The sequence below is a fragment of the Taudactylus pleione genome, unplaced genomic scaffold, assembly GCF_031769625.1.
Source record: "Taudactylus pleione unplaced genomic scaffold, aTauple2 ptg000016l, whole genome shotgun sequence".
Lineage (NCBI taxonomy): Eukaryota > Metazoa > Chordata > Amphibia > Anura > Myobatrachidae > Taudactylus > Taudactylus pleione.
This window is the reverse complement of record NW_028284418.1, coordinates 1641376-1656138: the sequence shown is the minus strand read 5'-3', so window position 1 is coordinate 1656138 and position 14763 is coordinate 1641376. Positions and strand designations below refer to the sequence as shown.

The 14763-nt window shown below is 48.9% G+C and overlaps 1 long non-coding RNA gene across 1 annotated transcript in view; it reads right to left on the bottom strand.

Moving 5' to 3' along the window:
• LOC148540855 (uncharacterized) overlaps positions 1-14763 on the bottom strand; it is a 171643-nt gene that overhangs the window by 147132 nt on the left and 9748 nt on the right. The gene's annotated exons all lie outside the window — the stretch shown is intronic.

Genomic DNA, 14763 nt, shown 5'->3' with positions numbered 1-14763 from the left:
CATTATGACTGTCAATATATATCCAGGGGTTAAAGTGGGCCGGAACAGGGTAGAACAGCGTTCTATCAGTTCTATTTGGAGTTCTATATCGAGTTCCGCCTCCTCCAACCCACTTCACGTGGACTGTCGAGGCGCCGGGCGCCCGCTGAGATCTTGTTACCAGAGGGCGCCCAGCTCCTTCCCTACAGCGGCAGCCAGAGACTGGAGCTCACTCCTGAGCTCCGCATTCCGGCTCCCGCAGTGGTTGAAGGGAGAGACATCATGACGTCTCTCTCCCATAGTTCCGAGGAGCAGTGGAACCAGACGGCAGCAGGCACAGGAGTGGGGCTTAAGGAAAGTATTGTGTTTTTTGTGTGTAGGGGGCATTACTACTGGGGGTACTACTAATGAGGGGCATTACTACTGGGGGCACTACTAATGGGGGCATTACCAATGGGGTATTACTACTAGGGGAACTACTAATGGGGGCATTGCATAGGGGGCACTGCCTATAGGGCACCACTCCTGGGGGCACTGCAAAAGGGGCACCACTCCTGGGGGCACTGCAAAAGGGGCACCACTACTGTGGGCTCTGCATAAGGGGCACTACTAATGGGGGCACTGCATAAGGGGCACCGCTACTGGGGGCACTGCATAAGGGGCATCTCTACAGTGGGCATTACGTGTAAGGGGCACTACTGCTGTGGGCATTGTACTGTATAAGGTGCACTACTGTGTACATTGTGTATAAGGGGCACAAATGTGGGCATTGTGCAAAAGGGGCACTACTGTGTCATAACATGAATAAGGGACACTACTATGTGGTGTAATGTGAATCAGGGGCACTACATGTGGTGTAATGTGAATAAGACCGCCACGTTGTTGCGTAATTCAAATTGGGGATACTATTGTGACGATGGCCCTTTCTTTTGAAGAGCACTCCCCTTTTGCGAGACGCTGTTAGTTTATTGAAAAAGAGCCGAGGACGGGTGGGGCGGGGGGGTAGTTCCACCACGTCTCTAGGACCACTTTAAGCACTGGATATATCACACCACACCCTTTTAATCTGACAACACTAGCTAAGGTGAGTATTGCTAGAACGGGGATGGCTGGGGAACCTCTTGTTTTGTTGAAATGGAGGGCTTTGGTCAATTAAACTATGCAACATGAACGCTTTATGTACACCAGCTGCAAAGCGCTCCCAAAATGTCACAAAATATGGGCTTACTGGTATGAGTCGAGGCATGGCAGGCAGTTTAATGTAGAGGGTATTAGGGTTGGGTGAGGGTTCTCTGGGGATGTCTGACCTTGCATAATCCCCCTGTGCATGATTGTTATATATTGGTCTCTGCGTTTTTTTATATTTTCTATTGTTCACAAGGTTGTCTCACTTATTCAGTATACTTGATTTCATATGCCTTCACTAAGATTTTATTTTACATGTATTAATGTGCTTTTATTCATAATTATAAGCCAATATAATGTTCCAATCCATTATATTATGTGTGCGAGCAGATGTTTGCTTTCTCTTGTTGTTTTTTTATTATTATTTTATTCAAACTGAAAATATATGATTACATATATGATTAAAAAAAATGCATACAGTATTTGTTAATACAATTACACTGAATCAATTTTAAATAGCTATTAACACAGTAAAGGCTTTGTATGACCGTACAAAACTATTAACCGATAGGACTTCTTAGTTACACTATGAAAACCTGCAAGAGGAGCAGCCAGCAGCATGTGATGGGTATTCCTAAGGTTCACCAATCATTGCTGCATTGGAGGGTGGGGGGGGGGGGTGAGAGACTGGGGAGGCGGAACTGCCATCTGCCGAGGATGGTAGGCTGTTCCAGTAGGTTTGCCAATCACAGCCAGTGACTATGGCCAGACAGGGGGACTCTCTTCTTGCAGCCTCGAGTGGGCGATCCAACGGATCACCCTTCACTATGACAGGGGGAAAAGAGGAGACTGTGGCTGCGGGTACAGAGCTGCGGGCAGAGTACTCTGTGACTGGCGGCTGCCAGAAGATTACTTTCCAGCAGCCTCTGGTGGGCGATCTGACACAGGCCTACACTAAGTCTAGAAAGATATGCCTTTGAACAAGAGTATTTTCATTTATGTCCAAGTTCTGTCGACATGCCAGCACTGAACTTACACTAGCCAGGGGATAATGGCCCTCATTCAGACCCACTCGCGAGCGGCTGTTCGCTCGCAAGTGGGTCGATGGTCTGCACTGCGCATGCGCGCGACGGAGGGAGCTCCGTCGTGCGCATGCGCGAGACGCGACGAGCGAAGGACTTTCCTTCGCTCGTAGTGTCTCATCAAAGGGGGCGTGCTGTCAGTCAACATCGACAGCACGTATGGTGGGCGTGCCGAGGGCGTGCCTGCCAGACGGAGGCATTCCCAAGGGAACGCCTACCGTCTGAAGCCGGCCCCACTGACATCACTAGTGATGTCAGTGGGAGTGATTTTGGCTCTGATAGACCAAAATCACTCCTGGCCTAGCGGTTGAGAAACTCAACCGCAGGTCAAGACCATCGCGACCATCATCCTGCACGCTCGTATATGCTGTGGGTGGTGACCCACAGCTATACGAGCGTCCAGGAGGACGCTCCATATTAATGGAGGTGGGCCCTGATTCAGAGCGAGTGCTCTGGTCAGAGCGTCCGGCTCTGAATCAGGGCCAATGTCCCATTACACCCCAGTTCAATATCTTAGTAGTAAATGTAGAGAGCTACTAACAGTTCACGTTTTCCAGACCACCTAACTGGTGCACAGGTGTAGTCAATACTAACTGTCACATTTTCAAACATGTGGTGCATTCATTCCTAACCAACACATTCTACAGATCCACAGGTGGCCTGGAAAACACAAACTGTTAGTAGGTCTCAAGGACCATGGCTAGCTACGCCGCCTTACAGTCTAGTCGGGAAAGGGTAGAGCCAAGTGTCGTGATTATGCTGTGGATCACAAGATATTAGGCAACATATAACCCTTTGTGCTTCAGTGCAATACTGTCAAGTTATTTAACATTTGTTTTGAAAATAAAAAAAATACATATACAGTAGTATTTGGCTTGATTTTAAACAATATTCCTTCTTGCTTATGCATGAAACTCGCCAAAAATATATACACACACTAAAGGTATTGGCAGATGCCTACAAGTTGGTAGGTGCGTATCGGATGTGAACAAGGAGGTTAGTCCACATGTTGATTCCACGTTGAGTAGGTTTATTGAAGATATACAGGATACAGGTGATAGAAGATAAACAGCTTTCAATATGATAAGGTATCAATCTCTCTTGGGCTAAGTACTGTACAGCAGTATAGCACTGTGACGCTCCAATAACACAGCGACAGGCTTGGGTTCATGCAGGCCCTTTTATAGAGCCAAGTAAACAAGTATTGCATCTACAGTCTAATTAGCTTGACATTTATGTCTGACTTAGACATGTGATGAGTCATGTACAATAGACATGTGATGTTATTGTGGCTGATCAGTCATGCAGTTAATAACAGACATGTGATGTTGCTGAAATACCAAAAACAGAAATAATTCAGGTCCCCTGCGCTCCCGGACTGCAGCCTAGTTCACGCTCTGGAGCACCACACCATCAAATACATAGAATTAGATATAGGAGCGATTCCAATGGCGCTGTCCTTTTGTGGGGATTCCGTCTAGATGTGGCTTGAATTACACCAACCCCATAAAGAAAGAAACTATTAGTCACGCATGGTCTGTATTTTATCATGTATAGGTGGAAACAATCTTGTCTGCTCACCTAAACACAAAGGGATATGTTCCTTGAAAGGTATCTTTTATAATCTTGTAATTAAACGTGTTATATCGACATAGGTGGCTGCCCCATTAGGATAGAAATATCGACGTTCCTCAAAAGGTTTCTTTGGACTTCAGTACAGGAAACATTCACCATACAAATAGATATTCTCCATGTATTTTATTCCAAAAAGGCAAGTTTAAAAAGATACAAATAGTCCAGAAAGCAATAATCGAGTATTCTCCTAAAACAGCAACACTACATCATATACTATTTGTAGCGCGGCAACCATTCACTGACGGGAGAGGCTGGGGGAAGCCCAGCTAGTGACGGAGTGCTGGGCTTTACCTCCAGCCTGACGTTAGTTGGAGGCGTGCCATGCGGGCACGCCTCCAAATAACGTCACATAGGGGGCGCGACCTATGGTAATTAGGTCACGCCCCTAAATTCAGTGGCGCGCGGCTTCGCCACGTGCGATATTAGGGCGCCATCTCGAGGGCCGGCACAGGGTGCTCCGAACCTTGGAGCCGGCCCTGTACAGCGGTATGCCATGCTGCCTCTTCAGCGTGTGTCCTATCTCCCGCTTGGCAGTCAGCGCTGGGAGCTAAAGAGCAGCTGCTGGGGATGTGTCCCACTGGGGACACATCTCTGAGCAGTGCTGGTTTGACCGAGCATTGGGAGACTGGTCCTGAAGCCAGGACAGATGCGGCCACAGTACAAACCTGGCGCCAGTCGTGAATAAATCATGGACCGGCAGCCAATAAAAAAGACATCAGTGGTGGTCCTTTAAATTTGGTGCCAGCCACTAGCAATCACGTCTTGCGGATCGGCAGCCAATCAGAAGCAGCCGCATTACTGCATCTGATTGGCTGCTGGTGCATGCTGTGATTGTTTCACAGCCGGACCGCGTCGGGATCAAGTGCAAAGCCTTGAGGGAGGATGCTGAGCTGCCCGCGGACCCTCAGTGCCAGCCGGTGAACAGGAGGAGAAGCCGGACTCTGTCAGCGCCAACTCCGCACGTGGAATGATAGGCACAGGGGGTGAAAGTGGTAGCAGCAGGTAGGTAGTGTGAGGTACAGGGAGTGGGTGGAGGGAAGCTGGTAGTATGAGGTGCAGGGCTTTGGGAGAGAGAAGCTGGTAGTGTGAGGTGCAGGGGGTGGGTGAGGGAAGCAGGCAGTGTGAGGTGCAGGGGCAGGGTGAAGTAGGTAGTGTGAGGTGCAGGGCTTTGGGAGAGGGAAGCTGCTAGTGTGAGGTGCAGGGGATGAGTGAGGGAAGCAGGCAGTGTGAGGTGCAGGTGGTGGGAGAGGGAAGCAGGTAGTTTGAGGTACAGGGGATGGGTGAAGTAGGTAGTGTGAGGTGCAGGGGTTGGGTGAAGTAGATAGTGTGAGGTGCAGGGGTTGGGTGAAGTAGGTAGTGTGAGGTGCAGGGCTTTGGGAGAGGAAAGATAGTGTGAGGTGCAGGTGATGGGTGAGGGAAGCTGCTAGTGTGAGGTGCAGGAGGTGGGTGAGAGAAGCATATAGTGTGAGGTGCGGGGAGTGGGTGAGACAAGCAGACAGTGTGAGGTGCAGGGGATGGGTGAAGTAGGCAGTGTGAGGTGCAGGGGATGGGTGAAGTAGGCAGTGTGAGGTGCAGGGGATGGGTGAAGTAGGTAGTGTGAGGTGCAGGGGTTGGGTGAAGTAGGCAGTGTGAGGTGCAGGGGATGGGTGAAGTAGGTAGTGTGAGGTGCAGGGCTTTGGGAGAGGGAAGATGGTAGTGTGAGGTGCAGGGGATGAGTGAGGGAAGCAGGCAGTGTGAGGTGCAGGTGGTGGGAGAGGGAAGCAGGTAGTTTGAGGTACAGGGGATGGGTGAAGTAGGTAGTGTGAGGTGCAGGGGTTGGGTGAAGTAGGTAGTGTGAGGTGCAGGGCTTTGGGAGAGGGAAGATGGTAGTGTGAGGTGCAGGGGATGAGTGAGGGAAGCAGGCAGTGTGAGGTGCAGGTGGTGGGAGAGGGAAGCAGGTAGTTTGAGGTACAGGGGATGGGTGAAGTAGGTAGTGTGAGGTGCAGGGTTTGGGTGAAGTAGGTAGTGTGAGGTGCAGGGCTTTGGGAGAGGGAAGATGGTAGTGTGAGGTGCAGGGGATGGGTGAGGGAAGCTGCTAGTGTGAGGTGCAGGGGGTGGGTGAGAGAAGCAGGTAGTGTGAGGTGAAGGGGGTGGGTGAGGGAAGCAGGTAGTGTGAGGTGCAGGGGGTGGGTGAGGGAAGCAGGTAGTGTGAGGTGCAGGGGGTGGGTGAGGGAGGCAGGTAGTGTGAACTGCAGGGGGTGGGTGAGAGAAGCAGGTAGTGTGAGGTGTAGGGGGTGGGTGAGACAAGCAGAGAGTGTGAGGTGCAGGGGATGGGTGAAGTAGGCAGTGTGAGGTGCAGGGGATGGGTGAAGTAGGCAGTGTGAGGTGCAGGGGATGAGTGAAGTAGGTAGTGTGAGGTGCAGGGCTTTGGGAGAGGGAAGATGGTAGTGTGAGGTGCAGGGGGTGAGAGTGGTAGTGTGAGGTGCAGGGGGTTGGAAAGGGAACTGAAAGAAGTATTAATTACTCTGCATAAATGTAGAAAGTGAAATTATTTTGATAATAATAGATTAGGTTTGAACACAAGGCTTTTCCCTTTAGTTTAAAGTTATCTGTGGCAGTTTAGGAAAATTCCAAGTATAAATTTATATTTCTCCTCGGGAGAAAGTAGGTAGTGTGAGGTGCAGGGGGTGAGAGTGGTAGTGTGAGGTGCAGGGGGTTGGAAAGGGAACTGAAAGAAGTATTAATTACTCTGCATAAATGTAGAAAGTGAAATTATTTTGATAATAATAGATTAGGTTTGAACACAAGGCTTTTCCCTTTAGTTTAAAGTTATATGTGGCAGTTTAGGAAAATTCCAAGTATAAATTTATATTTCTCCTCGGGATAATAAGAACATGGACCCATTGAATATTTTCCGCATGTTCAAATTAACCATCACAAACTTTATGCAGCATTATTACAGATTAGAACAGGGACTAGGCATATGCTAGGTCTCCTCAGTCCGACGCCCTCTCCATCCCACCCCATGCTCTGTTGTGCCCCCTCCCCACTCCATCCCTGCTGAATACTTACCCTGTTTCCTGCATCTGCAGAGTGGTCCTTCTCTGTCCCGTCACTGCAATGGGAGCCGTTGGCTCCTTAGGCGCAAGCACCGGTACTCACTGCACATGCTCCGCCCCCCATATGGATGCACTGATCTATTTATGTACTTCAGGCTCAGCTCATCAGCAGGTGGAAGATCTAAGTGAGTGGGGAGAGAAATTAATACACTGTATGTATTTATATATACATTAATATGTAGCTCCGAGGCAATATTTTGCGTAGGACCCTGTGAGATCTTAATCCAACTTTGGGATTAAACGGAAGGGAGGAAGAATGGATCCACGGGTAATAACAAAGAGGGAGGAGGAGGCGGTCCCCTCCCATTATCACCCCTGGCTACTCCTCTTTTCCATCTCTGAGGTGGGTCCCATCTACCACACTGGCCCAGACTTCAGCCTGCCTGGTTTGCACGAAGGAGAGAACACGGCAGCTGTGTCCCTGCTGCTGAGGGAGGCCTGAGCTGGGTGCTGATGCTGAGAGCCTGAGTCGTGGCACCCATGACTGGGAGAAGCTTGAGCCGTGAGTCTGGTGAGGTCACGTCTGACTGCTCTGATGCCAAATTCCAATAAGGGGCACTACTGTGGAATAATGTGTAAAAGGGACACTACTGTAATATAACGTAAATTAGGGGCACTATTGTTAGGCATAATGTGAATAAGGAGCACTACTGTGGCATAATGTGAACTGTGGACATTACTGTGGCATAATATAAACTGTGGGGAATACTGTGTTGCATAATGTGAAAAAGTAGACAAAACTGTGGCATAACACAAATTAATGGGCACTAATGTGTGGCATAACGTGCATTGTGGCCATTATTGTGTAACAATGCGAATAAGGCACACTACTGTGTGGCATAATGTGAATTGTGGGCACTACTGTTGGCTGGAATAGATCTAGCCCTCCATGACCCAGTTTGATACTGCCCCTAATGTTTATTTTTATTTGCTTTTAATTTACCCCCTACATGCTTGACACACCCCCTACTTGGCACACTTGGGGGGTGGGGGCATGGTAGCACACACATGCTGCGGGTGCCATGGCTATACGCTACACCGCTGAGTATATGTACCCCTTTATTTGATTTTAAGGAGGGACTCCAATTAAATAAAATCTTGGATAACACTGATTGGATAATATTAATCCATATGTATTCATTTATGCTACAGCAGGGGATTGAGGCCCTCATCCAGACCGGGTCGCAAGCGCCGAGCACTCGCAACCGGGTCGATGTTTAGGCCCTGCGCACGTGCAGAGGCCGTACTGCGCAAGCCCCGGAGCGAGAGAATTTCTCTCTGTTGATCGACAGTTCGCCGCATTTTGTAGGTGTGGCGGGGGGGGGGTGGCTTCACAAACGGACGCCTGCCGTTTTGTGGGCGTCTGCAGTGACATCAGCAGTGATGTCAGTGGGGAGCTTCCTGCTCGATCAGAGCAGGAAGCTCCCTTGGGCTTGCGGTTGCCGAGACCCAACCTTAGAGTCTCGTCGCAAGCCCCGATGGTCGCGATGGTCTTGACCATCGCGACCATCAACCTGGTCAGTCGCTAAAGCTGTGGGTGGTAACCCACAGCTTAGCTAGCGACCAGGAGGCCGCACTAGACAATTCAAGCGGCCGCCCTCATTCAGAGCAAGCGGTCGCTTCTTGCGACCGCCTCTGAATGAGGGCCTGAGTCCTAAGGAAGACATATGTTATCCTGTCATTGGAACAAGGGGTTCTCATTAAAAAAAAAAAAAAGAGTTTGATTGTATAATACTTAGATTATTGAGGTTCCAATGCCATAATTGTCAGGAAGAGTAGCTTCATTCAGTGGTCACTCAAATGTTGGGAGCTGCTGCCATAATCTCCTTCGTCCTGGCTACTAGTAACTAGGCAACCTGGACGCCACTACGAGTCTTGGCTCCAACCTCTATCTTCTAGGCAACGGGGGTGAAGTTACACCATAGGCCACAACACAAACTCCCTGATAAAGGAATTCGCTCCAGAGGAGTGTAGTGATCGGTCAAAGGATGTTTAAGTGGCAGGAAGTGCAGAGTGTCAAAGCCAGCAATACTGTTTCCTGCTGCCCTGCTCCTCCATGCTATGTACTGTACCTATTCTAACCTATTGCTTAGATACCTGCCTGACTTTATCTCTGTTTTATCTTTGGGTTATGCTTACTTGCTGCCAGCCCTGCCCAGCCCAGCATTAACCTTGTCAGCCGCCTGGCCTGACCCTTAATGCCCCCATACACGGTGCGATATAGCAGCCGATCTGACGGATTGAAACGATATCGCCGCTATATCGTTCCGTGTGTGGCTATTTCTCTGAGCTTGACGTCATGGGGGCATCCAGTACCTGCAAGCATATAGTGCTGTACAAGAAAGGCGGCTGGCTATAGGTGAAGACGGGTTCTAAGGATTGATCTAGTGTTCAGTGGTAGCACCAACAATTATAAATGTATATGAAGGTGCAAAAATATACCAACTCAACTGCAGCTGACCTGTAGCATAAACCTGTTACTGTTTATGAAGTACATATTTTATACAGGCATGCACATTGAATACTATGAGAAGATGGAGTTGACTATGAGATCAACACATTTTGTGTACTAGGAGGCAGCAGGGCTGATGCAAGGTTTCTCGGCACCCTATTCAAAGATTTGGCCTACCGCCCCCAAAACCAACTTTCCAGTGCCTTGCACACTTAACATTTGTAAAATGAAAACCACTGTCATACTCGGGACTTTTGTTCCTAATTACAAAGGCTCCATCTCTTTTTCCCTTCCATCATATCTGCAAACTGTCAGGTACATTTCGGGCTAATTTGGTGCTGTTGGCACTAAAGCGGGGTACACATTAGACCAGTGATTTTCAACCTTTTTCAACTCGAGGCACACTAGGCAAGATTTTAAAATTGCCAAGGCACACCATCCGGCGATGCGGCGTGCGCAACCTATGCAAAAACATACACATTGGCTCTCACATAAAAAAACACGCATTGGCCTTCACAGGAATAAAACACACATACAATGGCCCCAAAGATATAACACCCACATACATTGGCCCCCACATAAAAAAACATAACATAGGCCCCCACAAAAAAAAAACATAGACCCCCCACAGAAAAAAAATAACATAGGCAACCACAGAAAAAAAAAAATAACAAGGACCCCCACAGAAACAAACAAAAAAACAACATCACATTGCTCTCCACAAAATCAAATCATACTGGCTACCACATCAAAAATAAATGTAAATTTTTTTAGACTTACCTGTCTGTCATCGGCTGCAGGTTCCCACGGTGCAGAGCTGTCAGCAGTGGCTGGCTGGTCGCGGGCGGCTAGGAGGAAAGGGCTTCCTGGCCGCTGGAGGGAGAGATGTACTCGCTGGCCACGGGTGGGTGGGAGAGAAGGGGTGGCTGGTCGCGGGCGGGTAGTACTGGTTGGCCGCAGGCAGGAGTTAGTGAAGGGGTGGCTAACCGCTGGCGAAGGTGGGAATACTGCCTGGTCGCAGGCGGGAAGGAGAGAAGGACTGGCTGGCCGCGAGCGGGAGGAAAGGACTGGCTGAGACTCTGTTGGGGCGGGCAGGCAGGCCAGGCAGGCAACGCGGCATGCGTGACCTGTGATGTCACGCTGTCGCGTTCAGGCAGGTCATGGCCCGGGCGTGCCCCTGAGCCTCCCAGAGGAGCTCAGTGGCAGCGCTGCCCGGGCCGCAGCTCTTTAATGTGACCGGCGGCTCTAGCGCTGCGGCACACCTCACAACCGCCCGCGGCACACTACTGTGCCGCGGCACAGCGGTTGAAAACCTCTGCATTAGACGATCAGCAAACGATGCAATGGTCGTCCAGATTTCCCTTGAACCCACTGACAAACGACATAGTGCATACACACTTTGCAATCTTCCATATGACCGAACAATATATCTTTCGATATCTTTTTAGATCATTAACTATATAATGTTAACATATCGCCTGGTTGTCCTGTAGTGCGTACAAACTGCACAATTTGAGGGAAATCGTTAATATTTGTGCATGTCACATGGACATTCTGGGTGGGAGAGGAGGCATCAGTCCACCAATGATAAGTAATAAATGGACAGAGTGATCCGCTGTTTCCTCTGCTGCAGGGTCCTTGGACATCACAGCGACCCTCTGATCCAGTGCACTACTGCGCATTTTCATCATACACCTTTGACAACTCTATCACCTTCTACAGGTTATGCCAATAGATCCTTTCTATGGCAAACTGCAAGAGGAACAATAGTGCAAACAGTGGCGTCAGCGCCTGTCACGACTTTAGGAAAGTTGGCCTCCTGTGATAAATCAGACTCTGCGGGCTGAGACTGTGGTAGCAGAAAATGAGGAGGTTTCAGATAGCTTTTCCTCATAGGAGAAATAAAATTTAGAGTCCGAGTTGAAATCAAGAATACGAGGTTTATTGAACAAACAAACAAACAAACAAACAGAGGACTTCTGAGAACGACTAATAGTCCAGAATGAAAGAAAACAATAAGCACGTGAGTCTTGAGAATAAGTGACTGGAAGGTGGCAGCGTATTTGAGTAGGATGAGACTGGTATTAATGTATGGACTCCACAACAAGCAGGACACTAGTCAGAGGACGCTGAATTATCCTCAATAGATGACTGCAGAAATCCCGAGTCTGAGTCACCGGGGTTCGCCCAGCAAGACGAGACGGGGATCCTAGGTCAAAGGTGTAGAGGCTTGCGATGAGTGTGGGTCTTTGAGTACACAATAGGTGTGTCGAACTCCAGATGTAGTACATGGAGATGTGTCATGGAGATATGGATGGAATCCGCAGGTGTGCATCTATAGGAGCTCCGGGTTTGAACCCAGGGGAGCGTCTCGAAGTGCTTTGAGTTTGTATCCAAGGTAGCGTCTTTTAGACAACAGAACACGGAGGTACATAGGAAGTCCAAGACTAGAAGATATCAGGAGACAAATACTAAGACTTGAGAAGATGTTGTATAGGCACTGAATGAACGTCCAAGAAGGGTTTATATATGCAGTGCCTGTTGCTGACTGGTGACTGACTCTCAGCTGACCAGAGAACCCGGAATGACTAGTGGAACCTGGCTACAGCAAGATGGCCACGCCCATGAACTGAACACTCCGCCGGCAAGCATGGAGGATGACGTCAGCGTGGAGGGGAAGACCCGCGCCCCGCACCTGGAGCGTTGCCACGAAGATGACCGGCGGCTGCCCAGACCCACGAACCAGAGACCTTTTTCTTGCCCTTAAGGCAGCGATATTCAACCTTTTTTAACTCGAGGCACACTACACAAGATTTTAAAATTGCCAAGGCACATCATTCGGCAATGCGGAGTGCATGACCAATGAAAAAACATTGGATCCCACATAAAAAAAAAATACACCCACATTAGCCTCCACAGGAATAAAGCACACTACATTGACCTCCACAGGAATAAAACACATTACAGTACATGTGTGCTGAGCTGACCACCGCGGCACACCTGACAACTGCTCACGGCACAGTGGTTGAAAAACGCTGCCTTAAAGACAAGCAACGCAAATTTCAGTGGGGTGTTCATGGGCGTGGAGTGTGTTTGTACCTGGCTGATCCGAATCCTGTGCGTTGTTCAGACAGTGTCTCTGATTGGCTGTGCTGAGAGTGTCTGATTGACTGTACTACTGTGAGAGTGTCTGATTGGCTACGCTGTGCATCATTACAACAAGGGGCTCAGAGTTGTCATGACTGTCTTTCAGAGTACCATGAGTGCGCCGCAGATAGTGTGAGCAAGAGGCTGATTAATCTCGGTTAATTTATCATATTATAATATATATATATATATATATATATATATATATATTTATTTATTTATTTATTAGGGATGTGCAGGCTCAGATAGGTTCGAGTTTGCACACCGAGTTCTGATTTTTCCCTCCAAAAAATGGGACTCAGAAAGAGGCAAAACGTCATCTTGCATGGACAAAAGTCCAGGGATGATGATGTTTGTCCATGCAAGATGACGTTTTGCCTCTTTCTGAGTCCCATTTTTTGGAGGGAAAAATCAGAACTCGGCGTGCAAACTCAAACCTATCCGAGCCTGCACATCCCTAATATATTATATATGTGTATTGCATATCAGGCATTGTTTGTGCATACCTCCCTATACTGTATCTCTCTGCATGGGTAGTCCCAAACTCTGTGTACTGTCTGTGCAGAGCACTATGCTGGAAGACTGCTCTTCTGAAAATACAGCAGGCTTAGCTACAAACAACACATATACGAGTCAGAGCTGGATTAAGGCTTTGGGGGGCATGGGGCACTTAAGACTGGGGGGCCCCAGAGGGCAACATTTGAGAAACGGGGATCAAGTCCTCGTGTGCAAGCCTTGGGCGCGCGAATGAAAATGGGGCATGGCCACAAAGCACTTTCCCATTTCGTTTCACACTGGGGGAATTCACATCACTTTCCTAGATGCTGGGCTGCCCTCCATACCTTTCTTCCAGCCCACGGGTGTGACAGCACCCAAAAAAACCAGTACTGTCGCACCTCATTCGTGATGGTTGGGGGGTATGCGTACAAACACTGCATATGTACTGTTTTACACATCACCACACATATACAGTCACACACATATACACTTATATACGTACTGTTGTACACAGAGCCACACTTCTACACATACTGTACATATATGGTCACACAAATATACACTTACACATGTACTGTTGTACACATATCCACACTTATACACAGACATATAGTCACACACATATACCCTTACATACATACTGTTGTACACAGAGCCACACTTATACACATAATTATATAGTCACACACATATACACTTACATATGTACTGTTGTACACATAGCCACACACAAATACTGCGTGACTGTCACATATGCAGACACACTTCTACACAAACACACAGTCACACACATACATGCATACATGTCAGCACATAGGCTCAAACACACATATATACTGTCATCACATAGTCTCACACAGTGCTCAAAGTGGTAATTTAGAGGTGGGGGTATGGAGATATGGAGTATGGGGGAATGGAGATTGAATCCCCCCCCTTAGACCCCTGCTTCCATATCACTCTATTGTACTTTTCACCCCCACACTTCTCCCTGTCTGCTTCCCTCTCTCACACCCCGCCCTTCTCACTAACCGAATCCCTCTCTTTCACCCCCTACAATACTAACTGCCTGTTTCCATCTGTCTGCCCCTCTCTCTATTCCCTCTCTCACACCCTCCCCTCTCTCTAATTGCCTCTGACCTGCGAGCCTGGAATGGAGCCGTCGGGAGCATCAGGTATTCTTGGTTGCTGCAGTAGTGCGCTCGCTGCAGTTTAATCTGGAATTGCTGCGAGCCAATGTAAAGCTGCCACTTGGTAGCTTCTAATTGGCTGGCGGCCAGGGAGCCCTGCGATTGGCTGGCGGCCAGCGAGCCCCGCGATTGGCTGGCGGCCAGTGCGTGGTGTGCTGCTTACTTTACAGTGTAGCCGGGACCTGATGCTCTGTCCCGGCTACATGCCAGTGCCTCCGCTGATCGAGATGTGTCCCCTGAGGGACACATCTCTACACATTGCCGCCGCTGTTCCAGCGCTGGGATCCCACACTGGATCCCAGCGCTGGTATATTCTCTTCTGTGGCTAAAATTAAGTGGGGCCAGGAAGTGGCGGTATGTCATACCACGGTATACCGCCTCACTTTGACCACTGGTCTCACATACATACAGTCACACACTTGTCACAAATATACATACAGACAACAGTGTCCTCCCTCCCACTTACCTTAAACTCTGCAACTGCAGCTCCTCCCTTCAGTTCTCCCATCCATTCTGCTCCTGGCCCTGACTTCAGACAGTGCGGTGTGGCCCCGCCCCCT